General features: G+C 40.0%; 1 protein-coding gene across 3 annotated transcripts in view; it reads left to right on the forward strand.

Annotated features, from left to right (window-relative positions):
* bsna (bassoon presynaptic cytomatrix protein a) overlaps positions 1-12,002 on the forward strand; it is a 211,827-nt gene extending 199,825 nt beyond the window's left edge. For all 3 annotated transcript variants that reach the window (XM_078170200.1, XM_033629348.2, XM_078170201.1), the window contains 2 exons: positions 997-1,089; positions 9,792-12,002. The gene's annotated coding sequence lies outside the window, so the exon portion shown is untranslated. The remainder of the gene's footprint in view (positions 1-996; positions 1,090-9,791) is intronic.
* The last annotated feature ends 13,234 nt before the right edge of the window (positions 12,003-25,236 follow it).

Genomic DNA, 25,236 nt, shown 5'->3' on the forward strand with positions numbered 1-25,236 from the left:
TCAGAATATTGATAAATAGGGATGCAAAGAATGAAAAAATAATACAAAGGCATTCTGCAACTCTAAATGGTACACAGTACATACATACATACATACATACAGTATTATAGATACAGAGAGCAGATTAATCATGTGCACATGTTTGTTAAACAGAGAGAAAATAGTCTATTGTTCTGGCAGTGAGAACTTTGTACCCTTATTAGTATGGGCACACGTTAAAAGTCTCTGCAGCTGTTGAAGCCGACTGACAGCTCATCCAGCTGTGATCAACTGCCGCTGTCATCAGAAACAGACATTGCTTCATGCGACACTTCAGAGAAAATTACGTCTCATTTCTCCAGAAACATATTTCCTCATTTCCTCCCTCCTTGCATGGTTTCCTTGCGTCTCTCCATGCATCACTGGCGGGAGGGACTGAGATGCAAAAAAGATGCAATTGAGAGAAACATGGATGTAATTTCAGAGACTTTGGATACACCTTTATCCATCAGATTTGGGCTGGGCTTTCACTGACATTAGGCATCCATGTTTGTTTGCTTTTCAGGCACTTGTGTGAGGTATCAGAGCTTTCAGGTTGTAATCACACCTTGGATTTTGGTATGAGCGCTACTGACAAATCAGAAACTGATTATTACTGTAACTCCAATATGAAATAAGCACAGCATACCCACAGTTCATGGTGCCTTCAGGTAACCCTTTTAAAGGGAAGCATCTTGATTTTATTTTTTTTTTTTAGTTAAGAAGTTACACACAAATTATTAAAAATGTACAGTACATGCAAAGTTCCATATTACACAAATATTGTACAGGTTTTGACACAATTTGCAAATAGTCTATCAAAAATAATGCTTAATATATCCATACAGCATAACTCTTGGAATAGTGGGCACATTGAGTTATGGTGGAGTTTATGTCTGGTCCAGTGATGTCCAACTATATCAGAGAATGGATGTTGATGTGTATTGTAAAAAACATTTCTGCTGTGTCCTCTTGCAGCCAACAAGGACTGGGATCCACCGGATACTTCATGTCTCAGGCCTGAGCACACACTGTCAGAGAGAACATGCTGCTTTCTCTGGCAGCCAGACAGTAAGTTACCTTTAACTTTGTCTAATTCGAGCCATCACAATATACAACCCTCCCATCCAGATTCTGCTTTACAAAGTAACAATTTGTTCTGTAGTTTGTGTTTAACTGTTATCATAATAATGATTTTATTTCACATGTAGCCTATTGCTGTATGCCACCATGTCCTTTTTTTGATACTACCACTAGGAGGTATCAGTGTCCGAAATGTTCAAAACCTGAACATCTCGTAGCTATAGCGGGATGTTACCTTCTGGTAGCACTGCTTCTTTTAATGCATAACAAGCTATTAAAGCTATTAAAACTAGAGTTGTACCGATACCGATACCAGTATTGGAAATGCCTCCGATACTGCCTAAAATGCGATACTATCCGATACTACGTACTGCCTTGCGTCATTACTCATACGCACGCTACAGGCAAACGAAACAGAAATGGAGCAGAGTTTAAAAAGCATTCTACTGTAGCCTTAAATTGTGTGGCTGCACTTTAACCTGTGTCTTGATCTGTGTCAGCACTGGATAATAATAATAATAATAATAATAATAATGATAATAAAAAGTTTTATGGCATTCATTCTACTATTATCTATTTATTTCTTAATATTTTACATAAAGTTTTAGGAGTTGAGACATACAACAATTCATATCCCATCCATTTTTATTTTACACGTTGGTATCGGATCAGTACTCGCTATCGGCAGATACCTAAGGTTCAGGGATCGGGAATCGGTATCGGGAAGGAAAAAGTGGTATCGGTACATCTCTAATTAAAACATAATTTAGAGCATCATACAGCTCTCCACCGAAACCCACAGTCTATGTCTATGTAGGTTTTGCATCGTCCAGATCACGTGATCCTGCAGCATGACACCCAAAAATTATTGCCTTTACAGGTCCAGTGTGTAGGATTAAGGGGGATATATTGGCAGAAATAGAATATAATACAATAAGTATGTTTTCTTTAGTGTGTAATCACCTGAAATAACAATCATTGTGTTTTCGTTAGCTTAGCATGAGCCATAGTTCACATTAGGGCATCACAAAAAACACTTTTTCCTTAAGTGAAACTGCTTTATTCAGTGTTTTTACCAGTTTAAATCACTGGGTCTGTTTGTTTTGGAGAGGAAGAAACTTATGCAGATAAATCGACTCCCAGTGAAAACCTCATAAGCAATCAACACTAAAGAAATTCAAACCACGAGAAGTTTCAGCCGGTTGCAATTTGCAATCCTCACTGCTAGATGTCACTAAATCCCCTTTTACATAAAGAACTCAGCTCTAAAAACCATTATAGTTACACACTTTTCTGTTGCTTGGGTCACAGAGATCTACCACATGATTGGCTGACAGTCAGAGGTCTTAACACTGCCATAAGTGTCATGCTTTTCCACTGACCAACAGGCGGCAATAACACACCAAGACATGCTGCAATGAACCAACAAAGGCAGGGAAGAACAAGACTACAAACTAGTAAACCAAAATATAAACAATTATGGATTTAGAATACCGGGAAACTCAGCAAATGTCCTTCTTTTTATGAGGAAACTAAATGTATTCAACATGTTCGACCTCAACTTTACACACCGTGTATTTTCATGAGTAAGACTGAATGTAAACCTTTTGTTTATGAGAAAACTCCACGGTCCACCTTTTAAAAAAAAAGAAAAAAGAAAGAAAACAGAGTGGCATTAATCTAACCCTCAGGAAACAAATCTTGTACTCTGAGCACAAAGGCACAATCTTAATGTACTTGTCAGTTTGTCTTCGGGACATTTGTACATCTGTAATTGTCCATCTCCATATCTCAGTTGTCATGTGGAGACACGCTGCCTGTGCTGCTCATTCCTCCAGCGAAGCCTGAAGCCAGTTTTGCCGCTGCTTCTGTGTTTTTGCAGCTGTTGTATTGTGGCCTGCTCCTGAAAATCACTGGCATCTGGGTTGAGTTTAAAGCCTGCAGTCAGCTCGGCCAGAAACAAACCAGCAAAAGTCATTCTTGTTCCAAAAACATGCCGGTGATTAATGGGCCGCTGTCTGATTTTAACCTATTAGAGTAAACTGACATGAAACATCAGAGAGGATCAGGCTTGTAGCTCAATTTGTCTCTTGATGAACCAAAGAATCAAAATAAAACACTGCAAAGAAATGAAAGTAAATTGGCATCAGCATCTTTAATCCCCATTCAATGTGAGACACTGAGTCTAACAAACTGAGACGTCTCTCAGAGTACCTGGTTTGTCTCCTTTTATTCTGACTGTGATGTCATTGCACATTGTTGCCTTTTAAAATCTAAAAATGAACAGGGTATATTTTGAGGTTTATTCATCTTCACTTTGATAACATGTTAGAAGTCAGAATAATTTCTCAGGTGTGACACTTACTTACTTAGTGTTATTATTTGCATTTCTTATTTCTATAACACAAACCTGAAAATACAAGTGGAAAAGTGTGTTTGAAATTTTTATTAAAAGGTTTTCCTAAATGGTCTTGCATCCTACCAGCTTAGTCAGGCCGAGTATTGTGTATAATTTGTTGCATAAAGGTTCAGAATTAGAGGTTCGGTGTATTACACATTTATTCTATATCAGTGATAAGTTATAATAATTCATGATGCCGAACCCCTAATAGTCTGAAAAATGTCCCATTGGACTGAAAACCACTATCACTGAAGAATTTGGTGTGATGTCCTTGTGTGATTACAGTTGAATATTCACTGCCATGCCATGGTCCTGACAGCTCATAATTCCATAACCCCAATAGGCCGAAAAATGTCCCACTGGACCAAAAGGCCATTTGTCTGACAGCCAGGTATCCCAAAAACAAATGTGCATTGCTCCAAAAGCCATGTCTCTGAGGCACTCTTCCAAACAGAAGCACATGGTTCATTATTATCCAGGATGACGTCATCAGACTTTTCTACTATGGTGAAGGCATGACCTGCCCCACTCTGCCTCTGATTGGCCAGTACTTTTTGCCTTTGTTGGTTGGACTGGTCAGGTTTTGGCATGAGTGAGACTGGTTAGGGTTAGGGTAAGACTTAGCCTGAGTGTCAGACTGAAGCTCTCAGAACCTTCAGTCTGACATTGCCTCCATTGAAGGCGATTTACAAGGGGGAGGGAATTTGATTTTTTCCCTAACCAATCAGTAGAGATCATCAACTCACCCAGAATCTGACATCATTAGTATCCATGCCTCGGGGGTGCCGAAAACAAGCGAGCATTGCCCGTTTAAAATGTCTCCGTCGTCGTGCACGCCCAGCTGCATCGCCGTTAAATCCAGTTTAGCAGCTTCCTTAATTTGGTCCTCCATTAACGCGAGTAGTGGCGAAATACCTCGATAGCATCGTTAATGTGGTCTGTAGGATCTGTAGTGGTCGTCATTGTTGCTATCCTCACCAGTTACCCACCGGCGCACAGCGTGGCGCTGATTGGCTAATCGCTAGACCCGCCCCCACCCCCGGCGTTCATTGGTCCTTCCATCGTTTGGACGAGATAAATCGCAAATTCATTGCAGTATGCCAGACCAGAGATGCAAGCCTACTCAGTTGAGTGGGTGGGGTCTATGGTCTGGAACCAGGCTAGGTAAGAATATCAGATAAGCCAATCAGACGTAGAGTAGAGTGGGTCATGCCTTCCCCATAGTAAGAAGATTAGATGGCATCATTCTGCATAATAATAAGCCATGTGCGTCTGTTTGAAAGAGTGCCCTCAGAGAAACGGCCCTTTGGAGCAATGCTCATTTGTTTTTCGGTTACCTGGTTGTCAGACAAATGGCCTTTCGGTCCAGTGGGACATTTTTTAGCCTATTGGGGTTATGGAATTATGACCTGTCAGGACCATGGCATGGCACCAAATATTCTATTGTAATCACACAAGGGCATCACACCAAATTTTCAGTGATAGCGGTATACTGGGCTGACGGTCCAATTGGACATTTTCCAGACCACTGGGGCTTTAGCATTATGAGCTGTTGGAACTATGGGCAAACCCAGACTATTTAAGTCACAGTTGCTAGCATAGTTTTGCTGGCAACACAGCCTGCTCTTACTCCCAGCTCATCAAATACTGTTGCTTTGTCAATGATTTCAGCGTCAGATACAGACGTTCAGATGCACCCCGTGGGGGTATGATATGCACCAACAGCAGCTATTACTTGCACTGCTAGCCACAAATGAACTCTTCAAATACTGCCACTTCGTTAATTGATATCAGCATCAGACACCAATGCACGGAGGCACTCTTGATATGATACACATCTGGCGGCAGCCATTTCTGACACCGCCAGGAACTACCACAGTATAGTGAGCAAGAAAGTCCCTACGGGGGAGGTGAACTGGTCAAACAAACAGCAGACTTTCACCGGGAGCTCACTGTTTGTTTCCCATGTGAAATCAAAAGTCAGTGGAGTTATTTTAATAACAACATAGTGTGCTAGTTTGTATAGCGTGCTCTACTAATAACGTATGTCACGTGACGTGACATTACATCAGTAACAACCATACTTTCTCAGCAAACGATGATGTTTTTTTTCTACACCTAACCATATGCTTTTGTTGCCTAAAATTAAGGAAATAAACATGAAAATTAAGTGTTTTACCTATGTAGTAAGTTCATTTGAAAGAGGCTGTATGCATGTAATGAGCAGAAATCAGAAATGTATTTTATAGAAGACGCAATGCATGTAACAAGTGTCAATTGAAACACTGTCCATAAACATCCAAACCTGATAAAGGAAGGTACCTAGTGTGTCATACTTTGATGTTTAGGTCCACTGACAATGTGGCCATATTTGACAAGCTGGGATGAGTACAGGTTGGGCAGCATTAGTAAGCTCACCACCTTCGTAATTATCAACTGGTAATTATGTATTATTTGCCAAGAGTGGGTTTTGTAGTCAAGTAAATGAAATTGACAGTGAATGTTTAACAGACACATTCAACATAAACCTGCATTAGCTAATACAAAACATATTACAGATCTGTCACGTGTAACTGTAATGTTTAGGAAAGAGGTCTGAGCAGTATTGCCAGCTCATTTCATGGCATGTGTCTCTGATACAGGGTTTAGATGTGTTATGTGTGTCTGGGCAGTAAAAAAATAAGCAGTTATATGAAAATCAGTTACATGCTTTTATGTCATTGGGAGTACAGTCTTTTGCCTGGTGCAGTGAGTTTGTAAGCGTTTGATGCACCATGGGGGGATGAGCAGGCATTGATGTTGCTGCTGTATTTCAGAGTGTGCATAGTGTTACATATGTGCCATAAAAGATAATGTACTGAGCCTGGGCTCTGCGTGTGTCTGTGTGCTGTGCAGTCATGCGCTGACTAACTGCCTCATGTGACTCTCTCTCCTTCCACACTCTATCACTGCTGTCAAACATCACTGCTTTCTTCTCTTCTTCTGCTCTCGCTTTCTCACTTCGGTGCTATATTTCCTTGCTCTCCCTTTCTCTGTGTCAGGATTCTCACTTTCTCATTTGCAGTACACAGTGAGGGTATGCCCCTTTTTTGTTCTCTGCCATCTCTACTTTCATCCCCCCACCCATGGAGAAAAAAATGTCCTGCTCTCTTTTAACTGCATTCTGTCTCTGTCTTGTGTTTCTGTGGTACACTATATTGCCTCAAGTATGTGGACACCTGAACATTACACACCTCAGTGTGACAAATGAACATCTCATTCCAAAATCATGGGTGTAAACATGTTGCTAGAGCAGCCTACACTCCTCTGGGAGGGTTTCCACAAGATTTTGGAATCTGGCTGCACTGATTTAGCAGCAGGAGAATTAGTGAGGTTGGCCACTGATGTTGGCCAGGCTCACACTCAACCTTCTAGTTCAGCTCTAAGAGCCCTGACACACCAAGACAATGGCCAGCCATCGGTCAGTGTCGAGTTGTCGGTGAGTATCTGCTGCCCTAGTTTTTGCAGTGTGTTTCACACCGTTAGCACTACTTCGCATCTTGTCTGCTTTTGTTTTTTGCCCAATTCAGTACGCCGAATGGGCATCTGAGCTGGTGGAGCCGTTTGGTGAATAAATTTACTCTGATCGGCAGTTCAGCTCACTGTGCGAGAGCAGAAATGGAAGTGAGGAAAGTAAACCATCGACTAACAACAAGGAAGCGCATGATCAAAACAAACTGTTTTTTTTAGCCATTTAGCTCTTTAGCAGAGATGGTTCATAATTGTTACTGTTATTGTTTGCTAGCGCACGGTAAATATCATTTGTTCTTCAGCATCAGGTTATATTGCTAATGTGCTAACTGGCTAACTCATCTTGAATCCATCCATGTCAGTCTCCCAGTTTCCCTTTTTGAATGATGAATACAGACTACCTGCTAGTATGGAGAGTTATTTCCTCCAGTGCAGGCACAGAATGTACATGCTAGTTGCCCGCTGGCTGTAGTCTTTGCAGGGTGCAACTTTTTGGCCGAGACACAGGCAATGTGAGGCAACACAACACTTGATGTCAGTTTGGTGTGTCTGGGCCTTAAAGTGCTGGATAGGGTTGAGATCAGGGCTGTATGCAGATCACTTTTTTTTCACACCAGCTGGGAAAGCTGGACCGCACTTTGTGCAAGGGGGAAATTGTCACGTTGAAACAGGAGAGGGCCTTAACCAAACCACAACATTGGAAATACACCATTGTCTGAAATATGGTCATATTTTTTTGCATTTAAAAATCCCTTAACTGAAACTATATGTCCATACTGTGCATACTGTGTGTCCTTTTGGCCATATAATGTTTTCTCCCTTCCCTCCATCTCTGTGTCCAGTGAGTCAGATAGCTGTTGTTGTGTACCAGCTCTGGAGGGGCTATGTTCATTGGATTGAGTCTGGTGCTGGGCACATGCAAATATACAGCATGTTTGGAGCAGTTAATCTGAGTCAGGCACAGTGGGAGAGAAAACCAGAGGGCAGTGATTCCGAAAAAAAAAAGATGCATACAGTGAATATTCATTTAGAAAACAAACTGGACCTCCCAGGAAACAGGAGTTCATAAAGGGGGCAAAGACAACATGTAAGTGTGAATATAGACTCCCAAAGCTGAAAAAGTTTGATACCTTATTTGGCAAAAATGTTCTTGAAACAAAATATAACAAAATAGTTAATTCTGTGTGTAGTCAACAATGTGGGATATTTGCATTTAATGTAATTTGCAGGCCACACAGTTGAATTACATCATATATACATCTGGAGGCCACAGGTGATGCTCGTGTCTGGGGTACACAGGTGTTTTGCATTGGGGCTGATTACTGCAGTGTCTTTATATACACTGAGGTGCTCTCTCATTGTGTTTGCCCTGTGAGCTGGAAGCAGGGGGAAGGTTTATGATCAAGAATGAAAAAGAAAGAATATGCAGGTCCTAGTTTGCAGAATAAATTACAGTTGAGCTACATTAAGCACTACTACTTTGCAAAGCGAAAGGCCTCAACCTCAGAGCTGTGAAGCAAATTTGAATTGCCAGATTATACAAGTAACTTCACTCCTGCTTTATTTCAGGCGACAACGTAACATGCGCTCTTCCTATTATACAGTATTGACAGTTGCTGTGTCAGCACAGGTTGACATGGTGTCTGGGGATGTTAGGACTATCTCTGGTCTTGCTGCTGCCTAGTACAGCTGGTTCATGTTGGAGATGCTCACTTAACATGTGAACAGTGTAAAACAAACCAGGGCTTTTGCTGAAATACTGTCCATAATTGGATCTTTTTTGTCGTTTGCCACGACCAAGATTTTCACACACTTCTCCTCACTCTTGCTCTGCTTCCACTATCATTACTGCTTTTTGCAGCCACTTGTTGGAATATCTGAGGATAAAATTGTCCTGTGATGGATAAATGAAATACATGGACCGGGTGGTGACGCACAGAGATGCATGACATGCTTGACAGTGCTGTGAGCATCCTACACACACTGACATCAGTAACATTGGTGATTTTAGTGAACAAAAAACATTTGGATTCAACAAGGATCTTTGTCAGGTCTACAAGTGAAATTTTGATGACAGTAAGAACCCTTTACTGCACTAATGTGCTGTGAATGCAACAATGAATAAAAACATAAATGCAATACATTAATTTAATACAAAATGGCACAAATATTGGTACATATATAGTTACAAGGGGTCATTGTACCCATTATTAACTCAAAATATGCCTCCCTTTTTTATCTGAGAGAATCCTCAAAAGAAAACCTGGTTTGCATTGCCAAAGGGTTTTTTGTTTTGTTTGTGTTTTTGCTTGGAGCAGTAGTCCAGTTGCCTTTGACTCTTTAATGGCAAAAAATTAATGAGCTGGATGAACCTTTATGTACAGTATACTGTAGATCAGCAGTTCATTTCTAAGGCGTATCCACCATCTAGTGGCCAATTTAATTTTTACAGCATTACAGCTCTAAACAGAAATAACTTTTATTGGAGTAGAGAGGCTCCCCATGTGTCTTTCTCTATTCTATATCCATGAGGTCATTGATTGAATAGGTCCATGATACTTATTTTTTTCCTGTTGTTGTACATACTGACTGTTTTACCTGGTTTTAAGTGTCCTTGGGTGACTTAAAAGACATGTACAAATAAAATGTAGTATAACTGTTATTATTGTAATCTGAGAGAGATCTTTATGAACATATCTAACATGCAGAAGCCATAACAAAAGGGTTGTGTTCAATAGTTTTAACTAAATTACCTTTTTTTTGTTTGTGTTCCCCACAGATCATGCCAAGCCAACATGCATCTTTACAAGGATTATCCTCCATTCAGCATCCCCAGCTCCGATTCCAGTCTCCAGTAAACTACCCAACCTGTAGCAGTTAGACACATCTCCGCCCCTTCATTACAAAAGAACAACTGGCAGCCAATAATGAAAGCAAAATACAAAGAAAAAAGTTTTTGGCTTTGCTGCTCTTCTTCCATGCCAGTAGAGGGAGCTCCACCTACATCACCAGAGATCTCCACAGCCGTCAAAGTAGAGACAGTGGAAGCGACCTCAGCCCTCCATTTGGATTTAACGCTGCAGCTTCACTGGAAGGAAATACAAGGGTGCTGCGATTCTACTCCTTTACGCTGACGACTTCACCATCTATATGAGAGCTGCTTTTTCCTGCTTACAGGAAATAGTCGCTTCACCACTGGCATGGTGGCATGTGGGATCCTTGGTTTCACAGTCCTGTGCTCAAACTAGGAATAGCAGAAACAAACCAGCCTCTCTCCTCTTTCTGTCTCTTCTCAAGGTAAAAATTGAGCAGGGGAAATGGAATAAAACTTGCTGAGGTACTGCAGGTTTTTCTGGTACTAAAGACCTCTTGTTACATCACCTGTCCGGAAGGAAATTAATGGAAATGTCACGTTGAATGAATAAGACAATGCTAACGATGTAGCCGACACACGGAAGAACCGGTGTGTCGGTTTGCGTTAATTTCCACGGTTTGTTTCTATCTACATTCCAGATTGGAACTGTTAAAACCTTTTGCTCCCCCTCTTCCTCACCTGTCTGCGTTTCTTGAATGCTGATTCTTCTTTATTTCTAATCCCCGCCCAACAATCCTCAACTTGCCGTGTCTTTAAAGAAGTGTATAGTGGATTAAAAAAAATGTAGGAATTTGGAATGCATGGAACTTTATATCCAAGACCTTACACTGTTCATCATTACTAAACAGAGGCCATAAAGACACTGGGAAACACATCTTAGCTAGACGACGTAAACAATAACAAAGAAGAGAGATTTCCGGAGCAACACACAGGAGTCGGGCCACGTGAATAAAAGGAACCTTTGGGGGTTTTTTTTAAGGAAAAAAATAATAATTGGTGTTTGGGAGTGAAGCCGTATGTGGTTGGGTTGTTTTTCAGCCATTACAAAGCCATTAAGACAACATTTACCTGCAGTGCTTGTGGTGATGGGGTTTCTCCAACTGCTCCACAACATTTGGCTCTCAGATATTTCTCACGCTGTTGTCGGTGGTTATCATTTCTTGTGTTATCTTCTCTTTTTTTTTTATTTTTATTTTTTTCTAATTTAGTTTTGTTATTTGCCTGGTTTTTATGTTGCAGGTTACCAATATCGCCTTAATCATTCTTAAATATTTTATTTTGAAGTAAAACTGGCATATTTTTATTACGCCCTGTGAACACATATTTTCATCCCACCCTTTTTTTAAGTAGTAATATCAGCTGGAACACTGGCCACAGGGAGATTAATTTATATTTTTTGAACTGACTTTGTTTTTGATAATTGTTTGTGATATTATTTTTCTTTTATTTATGTTTTGTAATGTTTTGTTACCTCCATCATGCCCCCTGTCTATATTCTGACTCTTATTTATTATCAATACTTATAAAAGCAATAGAGTAAGAGGTAGGAAAGTGAAGAGCACAATCTTGTGTCATTTTAAAAGTCGGTGGAATAGAAATGTGTTGCCTCCGTATGTCTTACTTACCACTGATGTACCGCTCAAGTCTGACTTAAACGTACCACCAAATGTACTCCAATATTGTACTACTGCTGTACTAATAATACATCAGTGAGCAGGAGCTCACCTACAAACAAGAGTTTGGTACCACCCAGATCTTCTTCTCCAACCAACAGTGAGACATCATGTCTTCAATCAGCCAGTCAGTGGATCGGAGTGATACGCTGCTTGTATTAGCCAGCTGGAGTCTGATCTGAAAGCACTGCAGGGCAGCAGAGAGGCACTGAAAAGCGGACCAGTCACACATCGCGGCAGAACTGGACTTGACGTCGTCACCTGCGGGGGTTTGGGTTTCAATGTGATTCTTCTGACCCTCCAAGATGGATGTTTATCGGGAGCCCCGCCAAGCTCCTTACACATCAGTGTGTATCAGCATGTGTCTTCACTCTGTCAAATGTGCACAGCACGCGTGAAAGCACACTCGAAATATGGTGTCAAAAAGAGAAAAAAAAGAAAATCAGCACTCATGTGACTGAGGAAACAAAACTAACACACTTGGTTGTGTCACAAAGTCACTCGCCTTTTTTTAACTTTTCATTTTCTATCGTGGTGGTGTCCAGACCTGTAACCCGACCCCCGAAAACCTATCTCTCAGACTGTCAGTTGTCATGGAAACTTCTCAGGTCAGTGTTCTCCCTGCTGTTGCTCCTGCAGTGCATTGTGGGATCTGCGGTTCGGTACTCAAAAATGTACTCTGTCGGGCCAAACATTGCGAGGCCTTCAGCAAAACCAACGAACCAACCAACTTCTGCTGTATATTGTCTGTGTGAACGCTCGCTGGGAACCTTCGCATGCCGCCCGGCGCAGAAAACCTCAAAGTCACCTCTATATTGTTCTGTTCCTAATGTTTGTATGTATGTGTGTGGGGGTCTGTATGCGTGTATTTAACGACCATCATCCAATGTGGAAAAAGAAAAGAAAACAAGACAAACATGAGTTCAACCACAACAAATATGGTGGGCAGAAGAGGCGACCTCTTATCTCCAGTCCTTCTATGCAATGAATCATATTTGGAAAAACAGAAATACAAGGAGGGAAAGGGAAGTGAAAATACACGAATGGGAAAAGTCACGCAATCATTGTTTATCACACCTGATTACTTTGCTTTGGCATCCCTCATGAATCAGAATAAGGATTCTGTGAATTTGTTTGTGCAGTATATAGGTCACCTGTAAGTTAGAATAAGAAGGGTCTTTGTTTTACTTGCGTTAACCTGGCACATGGTTCAGCATCCCCTCTCCTCCCTGACTTGATGTCTCTGCCACAGGGTCTCTCTAAAGATGAGTTCATGGCAGCTGGGAAATGTCATTGACAGCTCAGAGAATGAGAAAGAAAATGGCAGTGTTGCTGCCACAGACTCACTGTTTTCAGTTTAAATGGTTTTCATGGAGTAGAATTTATTTATTTTCTATAAAAATTTAATTCTACACCCTAAATGAGAAACTGCTCATGGCTAATCAGTGTTTCCCTTTGCAAACAGTTAGTTTACTGCATTACGATAAACCTAAAATGTTCACAAAAGATGCAACATAACAAATGATGTCCCATTTACCTTTCTAAACGCCAACATTAGAGACGTTTCTCCCCGACAAAGCAAGGAAATAACAGGCGTTTTAAGTGGGCAGGTAGCAGAAGCACTAAAATATCCCAGTGTCCTGAAAGCATCATAACAGCTGTCGGCCATCTTGTTTTGCTTCAAGCTGGAGTTAGCTGAGTATAGGAAAGTTAGAGAGATTTATATAGACAAAAATAAAAATTTAAAGAAATAGAGAGTATATATATATGAAAAGATTTAAGTATATTCCCCAATATGGCGCGTGTCTGCTCAGGGGTGATGAAGAAAAGCTCCTCTTTATTTTACTTTAATTATTTATTTATTTATTTTAATGACCAACGCCCAAAGTTCCCAGTGATCTGAATGTGCACTTGTTATTTTGCAGAGAGAAGTATTGAAAGGATATTTAGGTGAAACACAAAGCCAGTACACATACAAATATATACATATTATAGAAAATATATAATTTACAGATTATATTTGACTAAAAATACTGCTGTAGGCCACCAGTGAAGGCATTACTAAATTAACTGGTGTGAGAGTGAGTTTGTGTGTGTGTGTGTGTGTGTGTGTGTGTGTGTGTTTAAAGGTGCACTGCCACAACACGCTTAGAGAGGTTTATAAGCTAAATGATGTGGAAGGTGAATTTCTTTTTTTAATTTGCAGCATGCTGTGAAAAGGCAATTATATAGACGCTATTTATGAAAAGAAAGATTTAAAAAGAGGCGTTTTTTGCAGCATGAAAACATCCCTCAACTCCCAGATCCTTTACAACTCCCACACTTTATTTCAAGTCATTGAAACTGTGTAAAAGACGTCAGTATATATATATTTTTGTGAAACATTTATGAGATGATTTATTTATTTTATCATATTGAGGAGATAGAGAGCTGGACGGGAGCAAAGAAGGAAGAGAGATTTAGGTTTAAAATTTATAGATGCAGAGTGAGAAATTATGTTTATGTAGATGTCGATGTATCGCTGGATTTATGCACAACCACAACAATCAGATTGTTAAAAATCTGAATCTGAAAAATCTATTTCATTGAAGTTATGTTATCAAGTTTGCCTAAACAGAAAAATGCCGTCCTATTTATTTTATTGCAAATGACTGGTGGGTGTTAAAAAAAAGTTTCTAATGTGCTGTCAGTTGATTGTTTTAAAATCTTCTTCCATAGGTTTCCCTTTGCCTACTTTATGTACAAGACTACAGGTCATCATGCTTGTTACCTTGTTTTGTTTCTCTTTTAGAGTTAAATTCAGCTGCGGGATTAAGAGTCTGATTATTCTGGTTCTGTTTGGATCTGGCCGTGGCCCTGACAAACAGCACCGAGCCTGGAGAGACCACGTCCCAGGTACACTGCCACCAGATCAGTGACTTCACCGCGAAAGCTTCGAATTAGTGTCAAAGTAGAGCAAATAATATGAGCGAGAGTTTGAAGTTACCCAAATTATATTACCAACTTCCTCTATTGTGTGTCGTATGTTTTTGGAAGTTTGTAAAAAAATAAAATGTTCAATAAAATGTTCCTCAATCACTTTTGCCTCAGGAAAGCACACTACTAAATGCAGCATCGCAGCTGAGATGTTCAATAGACAGTAGAAAATAATGGGTGTGTTCATGCAGGCGCAATAAATCAGATCTTTCACTTTATGACACAGATGTGGCTTTGCCATGGCTGCTTACAACAAGAGGGATTCTTCATCGAGATCTGTGTCAAAACGTGTAAACAAAATGTCACGTTTTTTGCTCCTGTGTGAACGCAGCCACTTAAGGTGACTTAAATATGCATAGCAGCAAGGGCTTTTATACTACAATACTGGTCACTGAAGAAAGCCATCCTGTTACTGCCCTCTAGCCAGTCGTGGTCTCTGTCTATACTCTGCATGGTGTCTGTCTATATCCAGGAGCGCAAGTTCAGACCACAGCAATCACCAGTGGGCAAATTCACCAAGCCACAGCCTGGTTTTCCAGAGGTGTTTGAAGCACAAATGTAGACAATAATAAAAGATAAAACTTAAGAGTTGTGTTCCACGTCAAGATGCTAACAAATATGAATTGAGATGTACTCGGGAAAAGCTTCTTTAAGCCCCTAAAAACAGAAACTAATGTACGTTTTACTACATATAAAGAGCTAAAATTCACTCTTATTCTTCCAAATTATGTTTTGGGACAAAACTCTTGGTTATAAGTTTGCAAAAGAACAAAAACAGATTTCCAGACATGTAGCCAAGAGAGGTTAAAATTTCCGTAGTCTTGACTCATCTTTGAATCCGACATCAAAAGTCTCAGCAATAAGGTTGCATTTACGCAGTCAGAGAGTCGGATTTTTGACCTTTTGTGGCACTGATCTAGTATCAGAATCCATTTTTTCCGACTGTACAGCCACGAAAAAGAGAAATGACGAACTTTTAGTGCCACAAATAGTTAAAAACGGAATGTAAATGCAGCTTAGAATACTTTTGGGAAACCCGGACTGTGTGTGTTTGCGTGTTCTTAACCAAAAAGGTAGCATACAGTGCTTGTACAGTACGTAGTGTAGTAACTGTCACCACTGCTCTTGCTGTCGGTCGTGCAGACAGTCGACATGTATAGCAGGACCGGAGAAAGATTTTAAAACACACACAAATATATATAAATATATAAAAAGTAAATGTTTCATAGGTGAGAGGTTGTAAAAAAAAAGAGAGCAAGAAACAAACAGAAAAGTCCATCTTTTACTGTAAAACCATCAGGGAGCGTTTAATCATCTTTCACCTGTAATGAATCATCAATTAAAAATTACAAGTGCATGACCTGGACACCTCCCCCACCCGACCTTACCCCACCCCCCACCCATCCCCTGACCCTCTTCGACCTCCCACCTCACGGGCTGCCATCTTTTTCCAGTGTAAATACCAGACGATGCCAGAGTCCGCTTTGAACAAACAACATGTAAATGCCATGAAGGACATGTTCTCTGTGTAACATGTCAGTCACAAACATGCTGACACACACACTCACACACACATGCGCACACAGGCATGAGAGAGGCCTTTGCACACCACACAGCGACACAAGCTGGAGCGTATGCAAGCCTGAACCTCCCAGCCCAAACTTGTGCTTTGTGTGTGTAAAAACAACAAGAACCTACATAACAAACAAAAGCAGTTATTGATTTGAATAATAAATGACAAAAATCGCATTGTGTACGTATGTGGCTGGCTCGTGCAGACTGTTTAAAACTCATTAAAAAGTTGTATTCGGATATAAAAAAAATAAAATAAAAACATATTGGTCTGTGTAGAGTTTCTATTCATGTTGTGTTTGTAAAATGAGATGACATCAAAAACATAAAAAAGGGAAAATATTCTGGCTTCCATGTAATTTTTTGGGGTGGAAAGATCTTTTTTTTTGGGGAGATGGAGATGAAGAGGGTGAGATGGTGAATTGGACAATGGAGATGTGTAAAAAAAATGAAATAACCCAACTGAATAAAGAAAAGAGGGTGAAAATAAAATACAGAAAAAGGTCGAGAGCCTAAAAATGATTACAAAGTGTTCCATTCACTGTTGTAAGTGCAATGAGCTAAACTTCCTGTTTCCCCATTGTAAAACCTTGTGTATGTTTCCGTGTATTCCTCCTGTAAATGGGTGTAGTAGACCTGGTGCATCATGCCATGTAATGTGATGAATGACAAATTATGACCTTACAATACATTTCAATCAGGAAAAATAAATAAAAGACAAATACATAAAAACTACAAACTGTTGTGTAAGCTCTTATTTCTTGTTTATTTTCAAACTGCATCCTGATTTTAGATTTCATTCATTGTAAGATTAAATCGTACAGTAATTTATCTCATGTCATTATTAGGTCTTTGCACAATGTGTTAAAGAACATCTTGTTTTTGAAGTTTGTTGAAATTCACTCTCAAACAAATCTATAATTACCGTCTCGCAGTTTTATGCCTCCGCCACCAGTGAAGATGCTGTTACAGTTTACAGCCATGTCTGTGAAAACATGGATGCCTCACACACATCTTCCCCTGGCAGCACAGAAGATCTACACAGCCAGCACAGTTTCAGCATTAGAGTCACCAATTCAGCATCTGACCAAATGTCTCCCCTTCTGTTCCTGAGAAATGATGTTGAATAATGGTTATAAAAGTGTTTTTACAGAACATAATGATGTCAAAGTGATCTTGACCTTTGAACTTTCAGATATAAAATGTCATCACTTCATCTTTTTTTCCTATTAGACATTTGTGTGAATTCCTGAGTTATGGTCAAAAAGATGTTTTGTGTGGTCACAGTGACCTTGACCTTTGATCTTTGACCACCAAGAGGACATTTGTGCCAAATTTAAGGGAATTACATCAGGGTGTTCTTGGGATTTTGCATTCACCAGAATGAGAAAGAAAAAAGGTCATAGTGACGTTGACCACCAAAATCAGCTGATCATTGATTCAAAGAATTTTGATCTTAGACCACCAAAATCTTATCAGTTCATCGTTATGTCCAAGTGGACGTTTGTGCCCAATTTGCAGAAATTCCGTCAAATGAGATATCACGAAAATCGGACAAACAGAGGGACAGGTAGATAACCCGAAGAATAATGCCTCCAGCAGTTGCTGGCACAGAGACATAAGAACATTTTCTCCCTATAGTATATCAGCAACATATTTTCATTTATAGTTACTGTGGACAAACTGTAGAGGGAACAGTTGACAGTTTCATAGGGACTGTTTAGTAGACAGATCAAATAAAAACTGCTCAGTCTCATTTTTGACCCCTGAGGGATCAGTCGGCTGCCTCCGTGGCCTGACTAAAGATACAAAGCACTTTATAAAACCAGCTTGTCGCAGCGACCTCAATCTCACCTGGTAGTGTTTGCCCCATTTATAATAGGTTGGGTCCTTACAGCAGCCTGGGTTTAATTCTAACCTGTGGCCTTTCCTGTGTGTCATCCCTCTTCTCTGCCCCCTTTCCTGTCATTCTTGAGTTGTCCCATAATAAAAAGCAAAAGCCCAGAAAAATGAGTAGGTAAATATAACTTGTTTTTCACTCACAATGTGTCAAAATTGCAAACACACATTTATGAGGTGGATAGTGGGAAATGTTCTTTAATTATTGATTATTTCTTTATCATTCAGAATGGACCCCTGACCCACTTTTGGACCATGAACCACCTGTTGGGAGACAGGTCATGACATTCATGACAGAATAACGGCTTAATTCCATTTTGCTGCTTCAGTTTCAGGGTGCTGGTACCGTGCATGCTGTCTCACTGTCACAGCTTACTGGGACATTAGTACAGAATAGAGTCAACGTTAATGTTATTAGTAACACCTGCGCTGTTCCCAGTGGGACATGTAGCATGCTGATGTTAGCATTTAGCTCAAACCACTGCTGTGCCTTAGTAATGCCTCACAGCGGGTCATCGATATGCTCCCAGGAGCCTAGTCTTGCCTTGTGGTGAATTCTGAGCATTTGTCTCGATAATAAAGCTCATGTTATAAGACATTGGGGTTGTCTTTGCAGTTCAAACAGAAAAAAAAGCCATTTTGAATGGTATAAATTGTTCATCCACCGCAGATATCAATGTCTAAATTCAAGAAAACTGTCTTGCTCACACATTTGAAGGCATAGATTTCAAAGAGATAACATCAGTAGGTTATAAACTGCAGGCAAGGAAACATATATTGGAAATTTGACCAAGGACAAAAACATTGCTGAGAACATAAAACCCTTTGAAAGGTTTCCTTGATGTGTCACATGAAGAGGATACTGAGGTAGGGAACACTTACAGTAGGACCCTGCCCTCACAGTCACCAATGTGTGGAGCTACGACAGTGACAGTGAAGCCCTGTTCCCACCAAACACTTTCGGTATGGTACCTTTTGAACCAAAAGTAACCCTTCAGACATGGGAACTAGCATTTCCACCGCAAACAGTTCCCTTAAAAGGGTTGTCGTCACTCACTGCTCCATCCAGCACTCACTGTATTTCCTGCTTTATCAGTCTGCACCTCATTTATCGTCCACAGCACGAGGCTGCACGCTGCCATTTTCAGAACAAAATAGCACAGGCTGCTGTGAGAGTCTCTCTCCATGGGATATTTAAAAATAGCAGGTTTGTGCATTTAGTCCTTCTCAGGTAAGCTCAGGGGTTTAGTGTTGCTGGAGCCAGTGTTGGACAGTAGCGTCACTACAGTAGCGGACGTTTGTAGTTTAACTACATTTCTCAGTAGCTTGGTGGTAGCGTCGCTGTTTTCTGAATCAAGTAACTTCTCAGTAGTTAAGCTCTTTTATTGATCACTTAGCGCAGTAGCGTCCACACAAGCTATATTTCCAAAATCATTTCTGAAGCTCAAACGAGGCGGGGATTTCTGTTATGGACTGAAATAAAACTGTCACCGCTACCACACAGAGTCACTTCAGCATGAACCTGACGGGGGACAGCCCTCCATTCCGAAACCCCGCCGTTCCGAACAACCCCCACTACGAAATTGATTTTCAAGTCCATATCGAGTTTCCTGCATCAAACACTGCCGCCCGCTCTCCGGCCGCACTCGCACAATTCTGAAACTCGTTGTACTACAAAAGCTTGAAATGAACGTTCACCTCATTGTTTTTTTATTGAAAATATGTCACTGCCTTCATTTATTAGGCCTACATATAATTTCACTAGCAGCAAACACATTTAAAAGGAGACGTTTGTCAAGTCTTTTTACGCGCGCCGTTCGTGGTGCTGAAATCCCCGCTGCAGCCGCCGCTCCTGCTGACAGCAGACCAGGGGAGAAAAAAGACATTTCTTTGCTCTGTGCTTTCAGAAAATAACCAGGGTTAGGGTAAGAAAGACCAACGGTCTGTACAGCAGTCCCACTGTGTTTGCCAGGGCATATCAGGCAGTGTGATTATGCGCAAAGATTGGTTTAACGCATTGGAGCAATTTCATACAATTTCGGACATTTAACGTGATAAACTAATTTCAATTCAACATGGTCATTTGCTTAGAGGATTCAGCTGAAACATAATGAGTGTTATATGTCATTAAGATGAAGTATTTGCTTGTTTTGTGGTTAATTATGCACATAATCCATTTGACCCCACCATGAATGGGATTTTTATTCGTTCCTGCAGACAGGGGCAAAAGGATCAATGCGCAGCCTCCGTTTCCTTTGCGTCCATCTCGTTCATTCAAACTTTGTAAACACGGTTGGGATTTGTAGGGGACATACATGTGTATGCTGCTGACTATAAAATGTGTTTACTAAAATGTGTTTACTAGCCTCATTTCTAGTCAAAACAAATCTCTTTACACTTAAAAAAATACTTGTTTCAAGCAAATTTTCACGTGAAATAAGTATGAAAATCTGCCCATGGAGCAAGTTGGGTTTTTTTGCTTGCAATAAGAAAAAAAAAACTTGCTCCATTGACAGATTTTACTTACTTACTTACTTTACTTACTTACTCTACTTACTTAAGTAGATTCTACTTATTTTAAGTGAAAATCTTCCTGAAACAAGTGAAAATTGTCTAAAAACAAGTTACTTTTTAGGTGATGATTCTTATTTCAATTGTAATGAGATTTGTTTTGACAGAAATAAATATTCTTGGTAAAATTTTGAGTTTTTGCAGTGTACATACACATACATACACGCATGTACGTTTTTGACCATGTTGTGACTGTTTGAAGCAGGTCTTCATTCTTGCTGTTGTGGTTTGAGTCGTGTTGGGAGTTAGTGCAGCTCACTGTTCAATAAACAATTGAACTTAACTTTTTTACCTGCCTATCTGTTTGACTGACAGTTTTATTGATCAGTAAGATAACACTGACTTGGCACGAAGTTGATTCAATTTAGTAAAAAGCTTGGATGTAGTTGCACTAGTTACTTTCATTTTGCTGTAGCTTAGCTTGCTACATTTCTGAGGGTGATAGCTTTGATGTAGTGAAGCTTCATTTAATATTATAGTAACTAGCAGCTTAGCTCACTACACTTTCCAAGTAGCTTGCCCAACACTGGCCGGAGCCCACAGGAACAACGCTCCACAACACTTTCTTTTTTCTCAGAATGAGGATTAGAATACATGCAGTTCGCCTAACCTGGACGAAATTAATATACATAAATGCTTGAAGATTCACTCATTACTAAAAGTGTGTATCATCCAAGAGAGACAATAAAAACTAAAGTAATGGTCGAAGTTGTCACAGTGAAATTTAAGGTGTTCTGATGGATTCACGACGTCATCTCATACATTGAGTAACATTACAAGTTAATGTTCCACCTTAAAAGTCACCGGCAGTCAGCCCAATGGATTAAGTTAGCATTTCTCAGCCACTTGTTTTCAGTTTCAACTTTCTGTCTCTGTTTTGGCGTGAAGGGTAGGGGTTTTACAGGAGGGCCGAGGATTTATATATTATCTCCATAATCGAGAGAGAACGTCTCATCATGACCCACAGTCCTTCAAGAGTGACATAAATAAAGTGTCAGAAAGTTATTGAAAAACACATCAGAGGGAAAAAAATATCAGAATTAAATAAAATACTTTTAATGTCTTTCATTTTTTCATTTTTTTTTGTGCCAAATCTATTTTCGATGCCAAAGCTTGTTGTCACTGTTGTAGCTCCATACTAGCGAGGCTGTAGTCTTCTTCTTTGACCAGTTTTTTTGCCCCAACTTAGAACGACCAGCTGCACATGCACTGTAGTCTTCATCTGGGCTAAACCTGTTGTCAGCCTGGGCAGGGTGTGGACATCCCACAGTAACATGACACATGCAAAAAAACATAAAGCATAAAATCTTCATAATCTACAGGACAAGACATTTACAGTCATGTTTTGACTGTATGGAGAGTTGTGCCAGCGTGTTTCTCAGTATTCATCTTACTCTAAAAAAGAAGGAAACGTGGTCATAAACTGAAATTAGGATTTTATTAGTAGACATTTCCCCCCACTCATTATTCTACCAAGATGTCCACAGATTGGATATGACCCCTTACACTCCCCCACCTCAAAATAAAACATCTGGTACAATGTTCTCACCAAAAACTGTTTAAATACTATAAAAATAAATCAATTGCACAAAATAATATGCCATTTTGCTTGTGATTAGCTCTGTGCAGCACTTGTACACATACATTATAACATCGACAACCCCGTGACACAGTCCAGGAGAAAGAGGGTCAAACTCAACAGAAACAACCGACACTCAAAGCAACATAGATCTACTTTAATGACGGAGCGTTAGTCTGGTGGAGTCTGAATCAGCACTAGTGAACATGACCGCTCCATGTGTACTCGCCACTTGGACCAATCAACAGCTGGAATCACTTCACGGTCAAAAGCTTTGTTGCGACTATAGTTTGTTCCCGTTTGTTCATTTGTAGCATTTGACCTGTTTACAGTTCAACTCAAGTAGTGTTTGATTTATAATTACTTTTTAATGACAAGTCTACCTACACACTGTAAATGTGACAGATGTAACGGCCACTGTAAAATGTACAAGCTGGTGAATGACGTTCACTTCAAGCTCCGATCAGACGCTCTGCTCCTCTATAAAACACTCCAGATGTTGGTGAAAGAAAGCAACTAAGAGCTGTCTGGATTAGCTACATGAACAAAGGGAAAACAGAATTATTTCATAAAACCTCAAACATCATAAATAATACACATAAATTAAAAAGACACAAAACAAAGAGGAATGAAAGAGAGGAGGCACTAAGCATGACACGGAAATACATTTTTAAAAAACTCACAAAATGAAAAGTTAAGCGGGTCCAAGACGTGTCGTCCCCAAAAATTAGAATAATTTCCAATTATGTGGAATATATTAAGATAAACTAAGAAGGCAAAGTCATACATCTTCTGACTACTGAAGCTGAGAGGCTGAAGGTGTGTGTGTGTGTGTGGTTGGGGTCGAGGGGAGGATGTAAAGCTACTGTACAATAACAGATCACACATGTACTGTTCATGTTGAGGTGCAAAACTTGCATAGAGATGGTGAAATACGTCTGAGCTCCTGGATGCACTGATGAAAATGGGATTTTTAAACTGAGATAATGCTGGGTAACATGTTGAAGTAAGATTTCTGAAGATCACACACAGCCAATAGATTTGTTTCTCCATTATGACATTAAAGGGCTGCAACCGAGGCTTTTTTTTTCTCGACAGAACCTCTCGAATCTTGCTATTTTCTATCAAAACGTCACATTCTCACCAGTGCAAACAGGTCATGTGAAGAGTGTGTGTGTGTGTGTGTTATGGTGGCGAGCTGTAACCTGTTTACAAAATAGATACAAAAATCTAATTAAAACCCTGATGCGAGACGAACCAGGGTTTTATATGAGCGAGCCACACTACCTCAGACTGTATCTGCTTCAACACGAGCAAAGCGACAGATAAAGGGATATTGTTTCTCCACTGTGCACAGGATGTGGACGACTCCAGTTAAGAGCTTCTGTACAAATACTAAAGATCCGGTCTGCTCAGCTGGAGAGCTGCAGACAGTCCCTCTCAGGAGAATCATCTCCGTTCTTTTTTTGTGCTAACATTCATTAGAGTACTTTTCACCTTCTTTTAGAAATTTTAGTTTGGGAGTTTAACTCTTGACTTGCTGTCGATACATGGACAGTCTTATTTTTACTACAATCAGCATACGAAGAAAAAACATGGACGGGTTATGAGACTATAGAAAGGCAAAGTCCCTCCCTGTCCAGTGGACCACTATGGGACCTTACTCTTTAGACAATTCATTTCTGATCACATTTGAATTGTGCCATGAATTACACACACAATGTTTGTCAATTTAAAACGTAAAAGTCAAGAAATTAAATTGCACATCGCATAGATGACGTCATACCTTTCTCTCTCGTTGAAGCTACAATGCCTGTGTGTTTCATACTGGAATGTAGTCACATGAGCACCGAGTCTTGCTGTTGTTCATTTACTATCCAGCTAACACAAAGACCAGGAGTCGCTGGATACAACACATCAGGTAATGTTACTTTTGTGCGTGGAACAGAGCTGGCTAGTGGGAATGGGGTGGGAATCACCAGAGGTCCCACGATACGATGTTATCACGATCCTTTAGTCGCGATACAATTTTATTGCAGTTTTAAACATTTTGCGAGTATTGCGATGTCATACATTGTGATTTATCACCTTAATGTGACTGTCAATCATGTCCACAAAGGAAACATTTGTCAACATCTGTTTGAAATTCTAAGTTAAAGTTTTAAAGATAAAGTTTCTCACTTCCCTCTTTTTTATTGCAGCAAAACGTATCTAGTGGACTGAAATAGCAAATTAATTTAGTAAGCTACCAAAATTTTGATTTGTATTTGCAATATTATTAAGATATAATGATAAAAATCAATACTTGGTGTCCATGTATTGATACAACATGCCACACAAAGTATCACAATACTATGCTGTATCGATTTTCCCTCCCCTGCTGGCTCGCTAGCTGGTGTAGGTGACATATCGTGCGAGACAGAAGATGTAGCTCAATGAGAGGTTTCACACAAACCACAACGAACCTACGGCAAATTGCAACTTTCTTCACATATAGAATTCTGTTTTAAATTGACAAACATTACATGTCTCATTTATGGCACGATTAAACAGTAAGAAAACAGTATATGTCTCTCGCCATTGCCTAACGTACATATTTTCTCTAAAATAAGGTCCCATGGGGGACACCGGAAGAGGAGAGACTTTGCCTCTCACCAGGCCGAAGTGCCCGCACCCCTCCTACGTGGGAGCAAGACACCCAGACTACAGGAAACATGAAAGGAGTGATGTTTTGTGTCTCCTTGTGGTCATTTTACATGTCTAGTTTTGTTTCTTTCTGAGCCCATTCAGTAATCCATCCATTCTCTAACATCCACTCCAGCCGGACAGCATCATATCTAACGCTGCATGTGACATTATATTACACTGACATGAGTAATGTTTGTCTTTTTGTAATCATGCTATAATGAGTGAGATTAATAATAATGTAAATCTTGAGGGCTCACATCTTCAAATTACCATCGTTCACACAACAAATCCACTCTCCCTCTCTCATAGTTAATATGGCTTTAAGTGTCTGTACATATTATACACTCATTCACACCATGAATGTGTGTGTATTGTTACTGTTACTCACATT

Source organism: Epinephelus lanceolatus, chromosome 8, assembly GCF_041903045.1.
Source record: "Epinephelus lanceolatus isolate andai-2023 chromosome 8, ASM4190304v1, whole genome shotgun sequence".
Classification (NCBI taxonomy): domain Eukaryota; kingdom Metazoa; phylum Chordata; class Actinopteri; order Perciformes; family Serranidae; genus Epinephelus; species Epinephelus lanceolatus.